The sequence below is a fragment of the Nannospalax galili genome, unplaced genomic scaffold (genome assembly GCF_000622305.1).
Source record: "Nannospalax galili isolate Female #2095 unplaced genomic scaffold, S.galili_v1.0 scaffold189, whole genome shotgun sequence".
NCBI classification, from domain to species: domain Eukaryota; kingdom Metazoa; phylum Chordata; class Mammalia; order Rodentia; family Spalacidae; genus Nannospalax; species Nannospalax galili.
In genome coordinates, this window is record NW_008360331.1 from 7,143,482 (window position 1) to 7,158,089 (window position 14,608).

Here is a 14,608-nt window from a genome sequence, read left to right on the forward strand (position 1 = left end):
TTGTTGATTGTTTTCATTCCCATGATCCTTGATTATGACACTAGATTTAAAAATTAATTCTTCAAATATAATGATGGTATCTGTTTTTCACTATTAAATCCATTACTGATGCTTTCTTATTGTAGTTTTTAATATGGGAAACCCTGAAAGTCCATATAGTATTTTAATATACTTTGAAATTTATTTTCTTGTGTTTTCCATGTTCACTTTCATTTCAAAGACATGAATGCTGTTGAAGGAATTGGTTTTATTTTTATTTTATGTGTGAATGTTTTGCCTGCACATGTATATAAGTGCACTACACATGTACAATGCCTGCTGCAGCCAGAAGACAATAGCAGATCTCCTGGAAGTAGAGTTACAAATAGTTGTCAGCTAGTATATGGGTGCTGGGAAGTGAAAAGGGAACTTTTGGAAGAGCAGCAAGTACTCACAGTCACTGAGACATCTCTCTAGCCTCTGTTGAAGCACTTTTACAATAGCTTATTAAATTCTTTGTCCAATAATTTCATGATTTGTGTTGCCTCAATTTTGACAATTTTTTTCTGTTCAAGCTAAGGTTTTTCTCAATTCTCTATATGACAAGTAAATTTGAATCCTTTTGTAGACCTTTTATGTTATGTTAATGACTCTGGGAATCATTGCTAGTTTTGTTTTGTAAATAAGCAATAATTTTGTTTGGTAAACAATTAACAATGTAACAGATGTAAGTTCTAAACAGGATATGGTGAACTGTGATTCTTATATCAGTTTTGTTCTCAGAGGATTACAGTATATTCTAATCTGTCTTTCATGTTCACCACCAGCTCTGGAATGTGGGTGTTCTGTCTTATAATCAATTTTCAGTTGTGTATGCTGCTGGGTCACAGCTTGGCATGCTAAATGTGAGTGGTGAGTTTCTAAGCAAATGGTCATTTTGAGGTCATCCCTCTTCACAGTTCCTTAGGCACATTTTGTTTTGTTTGCTCTTCAGTCAAAATCTGCGTCTCAACCTATCTTTCTTTGTTGCACATCCTGATACTGTACATCTGAGACTGAGAAGTATGAAATTTGAGAGGGAAAACAAAGACATTTCTTCATCCCTCAGGATCACAGTGCCCTGGATGTTGAAAAAAAAATCCTCCCCACACTCCTCACCAGTAGAGATTTATGCAATTGCATACAAACAACTGTAACCTTGTAGTTACTGCTCCTATAAGACTGCTTGGGCCTTAGAGTGCAAAAGGAAGAGAAAGAGGAAGGGTAACTTTCCTCAAATTCTCTGAGCATTTGTGCATGATGTTTTTGCCTCTTGAGCCAAGTTAGCAGGCGTTTCTTGTTTATTCTCCCTTCCCCCTCTCTTTCATAATTTCTCTCTCCTGGATTTCAGACCGCCTTTGTAGCAAACACAGTGTCAAGCAATGATACTCTGAGCTCTGTTCTTATTCAATCTTTTCTTTATTATCCACTTTTTAGAGTTTTCAAAAGCAGTTCAAGTATATAATGTATTGAACTAGACTGACCAAAAATGAGTGAACTTTCTGCTTACATTATCTTTAATGCATCCTTTAATGCACCCTTTATACAAGCCATTTCAGAGAAGGAAAATAAAGGATATACCTTATTTCAATAAAAGAGATTAGTTTGCAAATTTTCAGCATCGATGATGAGAAGTGTAGATATTAGTAGAATTCCTCTACATATTGTGAATAATATTGTGTAATAAAAGTAATAACTTTAACAAAAATAATAGCCAAATTAGTTTTATTTTCAGAGAAAACAGATGGTTTAATAAAAAAGCACTATATTCCCTAAGTTTAGGATTATTTCATATATTTTTGAAAAAAAATCATGCAATTTAACATAATCCTGTGATGAATCTTGGATGTACTATTTCAATTTACACAAAAAAGTAAAGTAACAGTTTTGAAATGTCAAAATTCGGGATTTATATCTGGTTACTTTGACTTACTGGCACTAAAATGTGTCAGGGGCAAATATTGGTACAATCTGAAAATTCCACTTAGAGAAAATTTAATGAAACTTTAATTTAGAAGATCAAGAATACTATATAGAGAGCTACTGAACTGGATTTTAACATGAATTGTGAACACACTTTAAGGTAATAATTATACAGTTACATATTAGTGCCAATCAAGAGGTATTTTGCATTATCCAAGTATTTCCCTGAAAGACAGTTAAAGTTTTACAACATTGGTATTTTATACATAATACTGATCAAATTTATGTATAGTGATTATAGAAGTAACCCATGTTCAGAAATTTTAGCTTCAGATGTATACCTTAAAGCATACTTTAGTGGAGGCCAACCTTGTCTACATAGTGGGTCCTAGACCAACCAGGGTGACATAAGTGAGGGACCCTGTCTCAAAAAACAAAACAAAATAACAAAAACATCAAAAAACCCCAAGCAGAAAAAGACCACACAATTTCAGATCTTAGGTCTCCTTGAGTCACTGGGATCCTTGCCCACTCTAAATCTGATACATCCTCAATATGAACACGTGTGTTCCTCCATCTCCTCAGCCCTCAGGCCTTCTAGGGTCACTGAGATCCTTCCCTACCTGAGACCTGCAGGACAAATTTGCCTTTCCTAAGACTTCTTTGCCCCATCCATCTCAGCTCTCAGAATCTTCCTGAGTCACCAAGCTCTTGAACACCCTGGATCTGTGTGCTCCCCTAGACTTCCTGTGACTAGTTTCCTCTTCTGTCTCAGGTCTCAGGCCTGCTTGAGTAATTAGAAGCCTGGTGTTCTCTAGGACTTCGAGTTCCCCCAGCCTAGCCTGTCAACCAACCTGTTTACATAGCAGCCTCCCACTGACCTTGCTGATCAGAACCAGGTGGACTCAGTCCTGGAAACTCAACCCAGAAGTTCTGATCTCTAGCTAAATTGAGACCATGTTGGATGGAGATGCTTTCTTCTCTAGCTTCTCACCCACTTGTGTCCATCACCTCAAACTAATTTGACTATAAAATTCTCCATAGGAGGGGAGGGGCAGAGGGAACTAGTCACCCCTCTCACCCATTCAGTCAGCCTTAGCTGCATGAGGTGGAGAGACTAAGGATGGGAACAGGGGAAGCCAGAGAGAGGGGGTGGCAGCTTTCACCATCTTGGACCACTGCAAGCAGTTCAAGAGTCCCCAGCTGTGATGTAGGGTAAAAGCCCAAAGGTGCCCACATGTTTGTAAGTACCCTCCACCACCACCCAATGCTTTATTAAGAAATCCAGTAAATTACTTTATTCCCTAAACTGTACTTTGGAGGAATATTATCTCAGTTTGTCATAAGAAAGGCAGGAGGAAGGTGCCTGGTGCCTACCAGCAGTAAATTTAACTACAAATCATCTCTTGCATCCTATATGAACATCAACATTAAAGTGTCCCCCAAACTGAACACTTTCCATTCTTATTCAATAGAGTACTTGAAGTCTTAGGTAGAGCAATTAGGCAAATGGAGGAGATAAAACAGGGACACAAACTGAAAAGGAAGAAGTCAATATACCCTTCTATTCTATACATAAAAGACCCTATGGACTCTACCACAAAACTCTTAGACATGATAAACACTTTCAGAAAGGTTGCAGAATCTAAAATTAACACATAAAAATCAGTAACCTTTCTATTTATCAACATCAAACACACTGAGAAAGAAATCAGGGAAAGAATCTTATTCACAAGAGCCTCAAGAACTGTAAAATGTCTTGGAGTAAATCTAACCAAGGAAGTGAAAGACTTGTAATAAAAAAGCACAACAAATTGAAGAAAGAAATTAAGGAGGAAACCAGAAACTTCCCATCATGCTCATGGATTGATGGGATTAATATTAGGGAAGTGACCATCCTACCAAAAGCACTCTACCAATTCAAGGAAATGCCCATTAAATTCCAACAGAATTCTTTACATAAATTGAAAGAATAATCTTAAATTTCATATGGAAACCCCCAAATTCCAGGATAGCCAAAATAGATCTGACCATAAAAGAGCTGTTGGATGCATTACCATCTCAGATTTCAAATTGTACTACAGAGCTATAAGAGTAAAACCAACATGGTATTGGCATAAAAACAGGCAGATTGCTTAGTGGAACTGAACAGAGGACACGTTTATGTCCACACATTTACATCCACCTGAGTTTTGACAAAGGGGAAATATACACTAGAGAAAAGAAAGCTTTTTCAACAAATGAAAAGTTTGCTGTTCAAACTGGATAGTGACATGTAGAAGAATGAACTAGATCTGTATCAATATGCACAAACCTTAACTCCAAATGGATCAAGGACCTAAACATAAGATACCATACCCTGGATCTGATAGAGGAGAAAGTATGGAATACACTGGGAATTAAAGGCCCAGGAATGGACTTTCTGAACAAGATTCTTAGCATAGTAATTAAGTCTAACAATTAACAATCGGGACCTCACGAAACTAAAAACTTTTATAGCAAAGCCATAAACTAGCAAATTAAAAGCCCAATGCCAGGTATGGACTGCCTCTTTTGAAGTTGTTCATCAGGGATCCCAGAGATCTTCAAATTATACTGCTCATTGCCTCTGCTCTTGGTTACCCAGAAGAACTTGATGATAAGATTCTATTGCTGAAGATGCTACATACATGAACTATAGGAAAAACAAGGGAAAATCAAACTGGTAATGACTTCAAAGCTTCATCTCTATTGGCTAGCTTGCATAGAACAGAAAGTTGCTATGTATGCTACCAGGAGAAAAAGATTAGTCACTAACTCTAACCAGCTTTCAATCCTGTGTACTTCAACAACAACTGGCCTAGGAAGATATAACCTCTGAATTTAAGGTCTGTTTCATAAAACAGAGCCTAGTTCTGGCTCTGTAATCAAGTTTAGAAACATGTGGCTTGACAGGCCACATACCATAGGGGAGAGCCCAATACTATTATTCTGCTAAATAGATATAGTATTAAACTGACTGTACCTCTCAACTCTTGCCAGCAGATGGTGGTTAACACATTGATCCACAACTGGTCAACATGTAGATAGAGATTTCAGAGTGATTATCCCTGAATATGACACCTGCATCAAACTTCTGCCTCCAAGGTTCAGGGCTCATTGCGGAAAAGGACACTGCAAGAGTCAGAGGAAGTGGATGACCACAAGGAAACAGTTTCCTGGACAACTGGGCACTTACTCATATGAACTCACAGCAATGGTGACAACATACAAAAGACCCACATAAACTTAAGCCAGACTAAATCCCAGTAGAACCATAGAGATGTGGGTAACAAACCCCAACCCTACTTGAGGGACTATTGGAAACCAACAGCTGTTGGGAAAGGGAGAGTTTGTCCTTTTAAGATTGTGACTCTTGGTAGGTTAACCAAGCTTGAGGGGATAAATCCACACTGAAGGACATGACACAAATTTAACTTGATAGAACACACACACACACACATACACACACACACACACATGCACATGAAATTGTGGAGGTAATAAGGGGAGTGCAAATAGGAGAGGAAATCTAAATGCACTCAAAATACATTGTATGAAATTTGTAAAACTTCATTTAATAGGAAGAAAAAGGAAGGGGAATTGGGGGAGTTTATGGGGTGATAGAATTGTTCATGTATTTATACTCTAAGAAGAATAATTTTCAGGAAGGAGCGGTAAATTGTATTTTAATAAAAAGAGTTTATTAGCGCAGCAACTTAAAAATAAATATTTCCGTAGACTGAAAAACTCTCTCTTTATGGTGCTTTTGAGCTATTCATATTTGAAGGGTAAGAATGGACACAGCTTAGCCATGGAAGAAAGAAGACGGAATACTTAGTATTAAATCCAAAGTCATTGAAATGCCTTGCTCTCTCAAGGAAACAGGACCATCATAAATGTGGGAGAGGTTGCAGTAACAGAAGCAAAGAGACAGGTCTGGATCAGGTTGCTTATGCTCTGTTCCTTTAACAACTGTGATCAACTGTTAGACTTCATTTTGATTCTTATGATCACTTCCTTTATGTATTAAGCAAGGAGCAAAGAGCCATTCATTCCAGTCCGTATTTCCCAGCCAGACTCCTTCTGTGTTTAGGAATTCACTACTGGTCTGCCTAGTTAATTTTGCTCTCGTCTTTTATTGTAAGGAACAAACAGAATTGGGAAGAAGTCATACTTTTGAATTAGATATGCTTGGGCTTAAATTTTGTGTTTGATTTGTTATAAGTGAGGTCATGGAAGAATGTTTTATCTGTACCATGAGAAAAGTCATAATAAATTCACATACTTTCTGCTGTAAGCAGGCTTAATATTTACAAAGCACTTAAAATAATCTGTGTAAAATACACAGTACTACTGGACTATGAAATGTCCTTTGCTTCATTGCATCTATCAAGGTGCCTCTACACATTCTCTTCTAATTGAAATTAATCTGTTACTTCTTCTTTTTTAAGAAGGAAGATTTTATTCTGGCCCATAGTTCAAGGTTACAATCCATCAAAGCTGGCATCTGCTTCAATTTTTTTTCTTTATGATATGAGTACCCCAAATTACAGAATATGATACTGTGTGACTAGTTCTTTGCCCCATTTAAATGAAGGTACTTAATGACAACAACCTTATTAGTTACCACTGGCACAATCTCCACGACACCTGAGCCAAATACAGGGGATACGTTTGGCAAGTAAGTTCATTTCATTCTTACCATTTCTTATAGATACTAACAGATTTCATGTCTCTAAGATTTCCTTTTACATATTGATCATTAAAAAATATATTCATTTTAAGATATTATTAAGCAGTGAGTTCTTCAGGATGCACACTACATTGTGATTGTGGTAAAAAATAATCTCTTTTGTAAATCATTTTTATTGCATCAGCCTATAGGTTTACAGATAAAAATGATACAAAATTTAAGCAAGCCTCAGTGATATGATGTATTTTTGAAAAGATACTTTTGTCTGGGAACCTCTGTGTGCAGAAACCTTTGGAAGCATTAGAATGCAAATATCAACAAACCTCTAAGGAGGTAAATTAAATAATGAACTGCTAGAGGTTTAGGAGAGAAGCAGATGTACCAAATCTTTCTGAAATGATGAAATATATGTGATTATTTTATTTGTTTTTACTTAAGCTATTCTAAATGTCAAATGTGTTTGAAAGCATTATTTCAAAAAAGCCCCTAATCAACCCTCTTTTAAAAGTGAAGTGAAATTTTTTGTCACTAAATGTTCAGTAATAAATCCTTACGTCATTAAGTGCCCTGAGTAATGATTTAAATTCTAGAAAAAGTAGCAATTTCATTAAGCATAGGCCCACGAAATAAAAATGTATTTTTTTGCATTCCATATTCAAAGAAACATAAAATAACAACTGGATTTATATCTCATATGTGCGTGTTTCTAGGAGAGGATAAAACTTTGATCCAAAAATCAACGACTTTTCACAGAACATTTTCTGCCACCTTCTTAAAGTTGACTTCCTTTCAACAAGACAGTACTGACTCTTTCTTTCCTCACATACAATTCCATGATAACTATCTCATCCTAGCGAGCTGTGCCCTAGATAGCTACAAAATTTGTGTCTAAACCTGGAATATAACTGGATGGGACTAAGAAAAGGCAACCCCAGGTTTAGGGAGGGAAAGCTATTGTGGAATTGTATGGGAGAATAAAAAGCCTCCATATTATGTGGTGCTGAGAGTCAATTTTAGCAAGGTAGATATGTTACAGGAATGCTCTGTTACAGAAAAGTTTTATGTCCAGATTAGCAGGAGTTGAGGGAAGCCCCAAAGAGGGTACTCACTGAAGATCTGGAGAACTGAAAAGCACCCACCCCTCAGGACGTCTCCAATCAGTGGACTGGACTAGAGCTCCTGTCTTGTTTACCTCTGAATATGTGCCGTGTGCTAGACAACAGGCTGGTGACACAAGATACAGCTGAGAATTGTTAGGTCCTCAGAATGGTAGCAGTGCTGCCAAGCCTCCCAGAATGTCAGGCCAACAGGCTCCACAACCAGGAAGAGGAAAATAGAAACTTTGCATTCCTCAGGAACGGGTCTCAGCAAACCCCCTGGCAGAAACTGGGTTTCACAAACGCTACCCCCCTCCCCAAGCAGAGACTAGTTTTCAGCAGAAACCAGGTGTAAAATTCCCTGCTTATCAAGGAGATTATAGTTCCCTCATCCTCCAGTTCTAGGGTCGCCCTCCCCCCACCCCAGGCAAGAACCTCCGGGATAGCAACCCAAGCTTCTAACTTCCTATAAAATCTGTCCTACTTCTCTTAGTTGCTATTTCTCTATTTTTGAGAGGCAGCCCAGCATTTTGTCAATAAACTGTTTTTCTCATTCACAGAGTGATCCTGTTCAGTGGTTTTCATTGCCCACTTCCATACAGGAGCAAAGTATACATGATAGTTCCCTGTATAGAGCCAAGGACTGAGGAGGAAGAGAAACAAATACCCATTTACATATATAATGACATACCTGTCACTGGTGTGAGAGTGCTTAGAAGTGCTGTACTGTGCTATGAGAGCATATAGCAGGAAAATACCTAGTCAATAGAGTTATAGAGGTATCCCTGAGGAGTCAATATTGAAATAGCCTCCAACCTGGAGAAGAGGCTACCATGAATGAGACAGGGACAGTTCCATAGAGATTGGGCCAGGAGGCCATTGCTAAGACACAGTTTCAGGAATAGGATGAGCAGAAGCCAGCTTTTTAAAAACAAGCAGAAGGGGAAAGCACAGCTGTAAGAGTTATTTGATGCCAAACTAGAGAGCAAGGTTGAACAGTTAAGATAATTTTGTTCTTGCTGTCTTACCTTTGTACAATTGTCCATCATCAGGCAGTTCAGGCTGAGAATCTGTCCTAGCAAGCTGGAAAAAATGACTGGATGAAATGACTTCAGCTACAGGAAGAGGAAGGGTGCAAGGATATTGGATTTGTGGGATATGAAGAGAATTTAATTTAGTGAAAAAGACATTGTCTCTCTGTAATCCATGGAATGAGGAGGACGGAGATATTAAGCACGTCCCAATAGTTCAATGGACTTTACTAAAAACTAAGAAATGTTCATTGGGTGGCCATTGTATTTTTGTCACTGTGCTGTTTCTTGGGGATGTAACGAGGAGCAAGGTGAGTGTTCATACTGAGAGCCTCATAATCTGGTATAGCAATGTATGGTAGACATTGGCATATGTTCCAGGCTGGATGCTGAAATACTACAGAAGAAAGACCATCTAGATTTAGAGACTCATGAATTTCCTGTAGAAAATTTCATAATTGAAAAAAATAACCTAGTGACTGAAGAATACATGATGATTGAAAATATATGATGACCCGGGACAATGTGCAGAGTGCAAAGGAAATGCTAAAAGTGGGAATTAGCAAATTGGAGGAAGACTAACTTTCAGACAGTGGGTAGAATGAATAAAGATAGAAAGTTGCCATTCAAAGACTATGGCAGAAAAGGGAAAGAAGTACACAGGTGTGCAGACGCATACACACAGCGTTCAAAGTAGGGGACATTTCAACAATAGAACTGAAGGGATTTGAGAGATGGCTCAGTGGTTAAGAGCACTGGCTGCTCCTTCAGAGGACCTGGGTGTAGTTTCCAGCATCCACATGGCAGGTAACAACGGTCTTAACCTCAGTTCTAGAGGATTCGACACCCTCTTCTGGCCACCATGGTCATTGAACACATGGGTGCACCTACATACATGCAGGCAAAATACTCATAATTTTTTTTAATTTAAAAAATTTTTAAAGATTATTTAGTTAAATTTGAGTTACTCGTCCTTTTTGAACATTAAAGGGTTTACATGAGCGCATTTTAAATTTCAAAATATTATTGAGAGAATAAGATTTGGCACAATGTCTTAATATTCATTTGGGTATAGCAATTGTGGATGGTAACTGAGTAGCTCCATCAAACACAACACTTTCATCTTGCCTTATCTGAAAGTGACATGTCTGGCATGGGACTTGCTTTTACAATGCATGTCTACATAGCTGATTTCAGAGTGAGAGTTTTTGTTGTTGTTTTCTCTTTATTTAATTCCTTAACTACTGTTAAAAACTGTTGTCCTTTGTTTTTCTTTTTAGTGTGTGATAAGTTGTGTATATGGTATATGTATGTGGTCCATGCATGTTAGCCTGTGAGTTCCCTTGCTTGCAGAGGCCAGAGGAGGATGACGGATGTCTTACTCTGTTAGTCTTGGCCTCACAACTTTGAGATGGGATTTGTACTTAACCGGAACTTCACTATTTGGGGTAGGCCAATTGGCCAGTGAGTTCTCAGAATTCACTTGTCTCAGTTCTCCCCCTGCTCATACCCCCACCCAGCCCAATTCCGGGATTATAGGCACGCTGAGGATTCAAATTCAGATCCTTATGCTTGCACAGCAAGCTCTTTTACTCACATGGACTTCTCTCCAGACCTAGCTAATATCAGTTTTAGCAGATGAAAACTTAACAAAACAATGTCACTTGATCCACAGTGGAGCTTGAATGTCTATGTGCAGCTTTTAATCTCTTTGTAACAGTCACTGGTAACCTCTGAAATAGGCACGGTGATATCTTTAGGTGTCAAGAGCATATACACATGTCTCTCAGTTTCCATGAGGGACTTGTTGCAGGACTCTCATAATTATCAAAATCAGCAGATGCTCATGTCTCTTACATTTGGGATTGCTTATCTAATCCTTAAAAGATTTTGGAATCACCTCTTCAGAAGGGGGAATGTTAGAATAGCAAAAAGCCCCATTAAAATAGAAAGAAAGAAAGAAAAAAAGACAGAAAGAAAGAAGAAAGAAAAAGAAAGAATGCACGAAGTCAGAAAAAAAGTGATGGAGAGATATGGGAGGTCTTGGAGGGGAAGGAGAAGGCATGGATTTGATCCAAACACCTTATATGCATGTATGAAATTCTCAAAAATGCTTTTTTAAGTTAAAAAATATTTAGTGAACATCATTTCAGACATCTCCCTATGCACAAATTCAGAAAAGAGAGGGATTCCTAGATAAAAATGATTTTTATGAAAATGGGATCTTAGTGTGTAGGCCAGTTTTATTAAAAAGTAGTCAATTTAATTTTATTTGAATTTAACAGAAGATTGAAATGGAACTACAGGAATTGCCAGCCTTTGGATAAATGCTGTTTTGCCTCAAGAGATACTGATTCCCTGACTCTGTACTATGGAAGATAAGATTATCACTGTTACAACTCTGCCTATCTTTTCCTCCTCAAATTCCAGACATTCATTAGTAATGGCTTTCCTTCATGAATGTTGTTAACTGGTACATGCTGCTCTATCATCAACATTACTTCAGTTATTTAAGGTCTATATTTAGAGAGTATAACTATTTCTTTACCTAAATGAAATCTTTCCTTTATTGTGACCTCTCTATTCTCAGGCATTTTTAAATTTGATTTTTCTCATTGTTAGATTGATACTTTAGGAGGATTCACAAGTGCTGTGTTCCCTGAGTTCTGCCTTTTGCCTTTTTATTTGAAAAAGTAGTTGACTAGGTATGATATATTTGCATCAACACTTTACGCTTGTTTCATTGTATTTTGATATAAAATATTTCTGTGGAATCCAAGAAATATTTGGATATTTGGAAATATTTGGCTCATTTTTTTCTTCTTATGAACATCTCTTATTTTTCTATCTATAAACATGAAGAATATTTCTTTATCCTTCATGCTCAAAAGCATAAGTCTCATTGATTTAAATTTAAAAATATTTTTCTAGACCACAGTATGCACCTTTTGGTCTATGGATTCAGTTCTTTTCTTATTTCATGGAAATGTCCCTATATTATATTTCTGAATGCCTTTTCTGTACAATTTGCTGGTTCCTTTATAAACTTTGAGGATTTTAACCAACCTAGTTATATTGTGTTTGTTTTCCATAACTATTATTCTGTACATGATGTATCTCTTTGTTTTTTAAACTTTTGATTCACTATGATTACCACAATACATACAAGCAATTCTATTTTCAATTATGACTGTTTTATGGAAAATTATTTCTGTTTGTTAGCTCTAGAATGGTGTTATTTGGGTTCATAATATAATTATTCAAATCTGTAAAAAAATGGTGTAGTATTTTTGCATACCTATAGACATCCTCTTGAAAACTTTAAGTCATCCCCAGGTGATGTGTCATGTCCTATATAAAGCAAATGTAAATAGTTGTTATATTACACTGTTTAGGAAAAAAAATGACAAGAAAAAAGATGGTCTGTATGTACCCAGTATAGACAAAGCTGACAAAACCTAATCCATGTTTGACTGAGACATGGATGTGGAGCTGTGAAATTGAGTAAGGGGCTATAACTTGGCAATCTGCTGGTAGGTAAATAGGAAATAAAATAAAATCATCAGGGGTAGTTCACAAATTGTTTGGAAAGGGATTTGAGGATCCATAAAGCAAAGTTTGGTGCTGTGTTCTTTGGAAAATGCCATTCTTTAAATGTTCTATCATGTTAGGGCACTCATATCAACTTTTGTATAATCCACAGTCACAGGTCAGAACTATTTTTCCTTTCTCTTATTATAGTTGACATTGTAGCTAAGCACTTAAAAATTTAAATCTAACAAGAAATAAAACACCTTATTTACGCCTTTAATGGATGACTTATCTAAAGATTTCGATCATCTAGCCCAGTGAAAACACGACTCTGTCATTCTTCAGGCTTTGTCTAGCTTATGTAAAACAAACATATTCTAGGGCACTGCACTGAGTTTCATTGAAAATGCAGCACACTGAAATTGGAACCCACCTTGCTAAGAGTTTTAATGTTCTATGTTGTTATTCATACATGCTTTTTAAATGATATAACATGACCACAGTTTTCAAATGTATGTTTCATGTTTTTATCTACTTCTGTTCTTCAACATTATTTGTATTTATTTTTAACTAAAATATCCTAGAACAGAATGTGTACTTTTGTGAGGTGAAGCTATGAAAAATCTACAAAGCCCAAAAGTACAGTATGTAAGAATGTGTATTTACTTACAATATCTAAAATCGTTTTCATTTTCTTCCTTGGGCTAAGAGAGAAGATAGATAATTACTATTCAAAAGATAAATTAAAGAAAGAATTTGGCCCAACTGGGCAAATGAAACGTACCGCTAATGGAAGGTTGTGGAGAAATGGCCAAGTAAAAGTTGTGGATGACCTTATTTTCCTCCTGGTGACAGTGCTTTCCAGATTAAAAGCTATTGAAATAGAATAGTGCCAAACACTGAACCTGCTTTGTAAGACATACATCAAGAGAGAAAATATTTCACCACAATGACACAACCTGACATTTTAAAGCAGATAACAAATGACACCTTGTCAATGGCACCAATTTATTATTCCCTCTCTTGTACCTGGGTGCCACAGCAGGCTACACATTCCTTTTAATCATGAGACTGTGTTAAGCAAATTTTTAGCAGCAGAGACTATGAAATGCCCCTTATTGTTTCCAACAATCCTGACCTCTCAGCTGTCCCTACTGTAGCATCCAAAGACAAAGACTATGCTAAATTTTTCATCATTTTATTCAATTTCAGATCCAATTATGTGAGAGTCTTCCATCACTTAAGTGGGTGTCTGTGCTACAACGTAGAGTGCCACACATTAATAAGTCTCCTTTTATCCTGCAGACACCAGCGCTAAATCACATTACTCCCCCAAAGGGAAGATGAAATAGATGCAAATGTCTGAGGTGGGTGCTCTCTTCTGTGCAGTTACAATAGGCAGTGGCTTGCAGGGGTGGCCTTCCCATCATGTGTTCTACAGAATTTCTACCCCCAAAGACTGTGCCTCTCACTTGCATCAATATCCCTCTACCAGTTTATATCATAGAGTCGATTACTTTGAAAGCTGCCCTGGGCGCTGACTTTCTAGTTGAACTGTTGTAAGTAATCGGCCTGTAAGCTGAAAAATGACCAGCTTGACACTTACTCAGTCTTTTCAGCACTGAAGTCTGTCTTTATTTCAACAGTCTCTGACAAGCACAGAGGAGCAAGACCTTACTTAGATGCTGTGTATGTTTAACTGGGGCTATTACAACTGTGGGTCATAGACAGCCAGAAAGACTTGTATTTGTAGTAATTCAAATGCTATTTGCAACTGATGACATTTTCCTAGTATCTTAAATTCTACAGCACATGGCTCATGGCTTCAAAAGAAATGCATGAAGTATGCACTGGAAAAGTTAAACATCATTTGCAAAAACTGATGGAAAAGGCCTCCCTTTGGCCTCCACTTAGCAGAGGGCATGAAAACCTAGGGGACTGCCTGAGGACCTTCAGATCCTGCCTCCACATGGTGGTGAGCTTCCCCTAATTGGGCCATACCCATCCCCCTACTGGGGATTTTGTGAGGCCCCTCCCAGGGCCCAGGGCAGATCCGGCTTTAAGGCTGAGATCCTACCAGACAGACTGGGAGGGTGGGCTCAGATCTCAGCAGACCACCAGAGAGTGCCCAGTTCTGACCTCCCTCTGGCCTCCCTCTGGAATAGGGTTGAGAACACAGGGGACTGACTGCCTGAGAGCACCTGGATCCTGCTTCCACGTGGTTAAGGAAGTCTGAGTGTACCTGACTGGAACCTGAATTGGGCTTCTGTGGGTACTCCTGAATAGCTGATCTG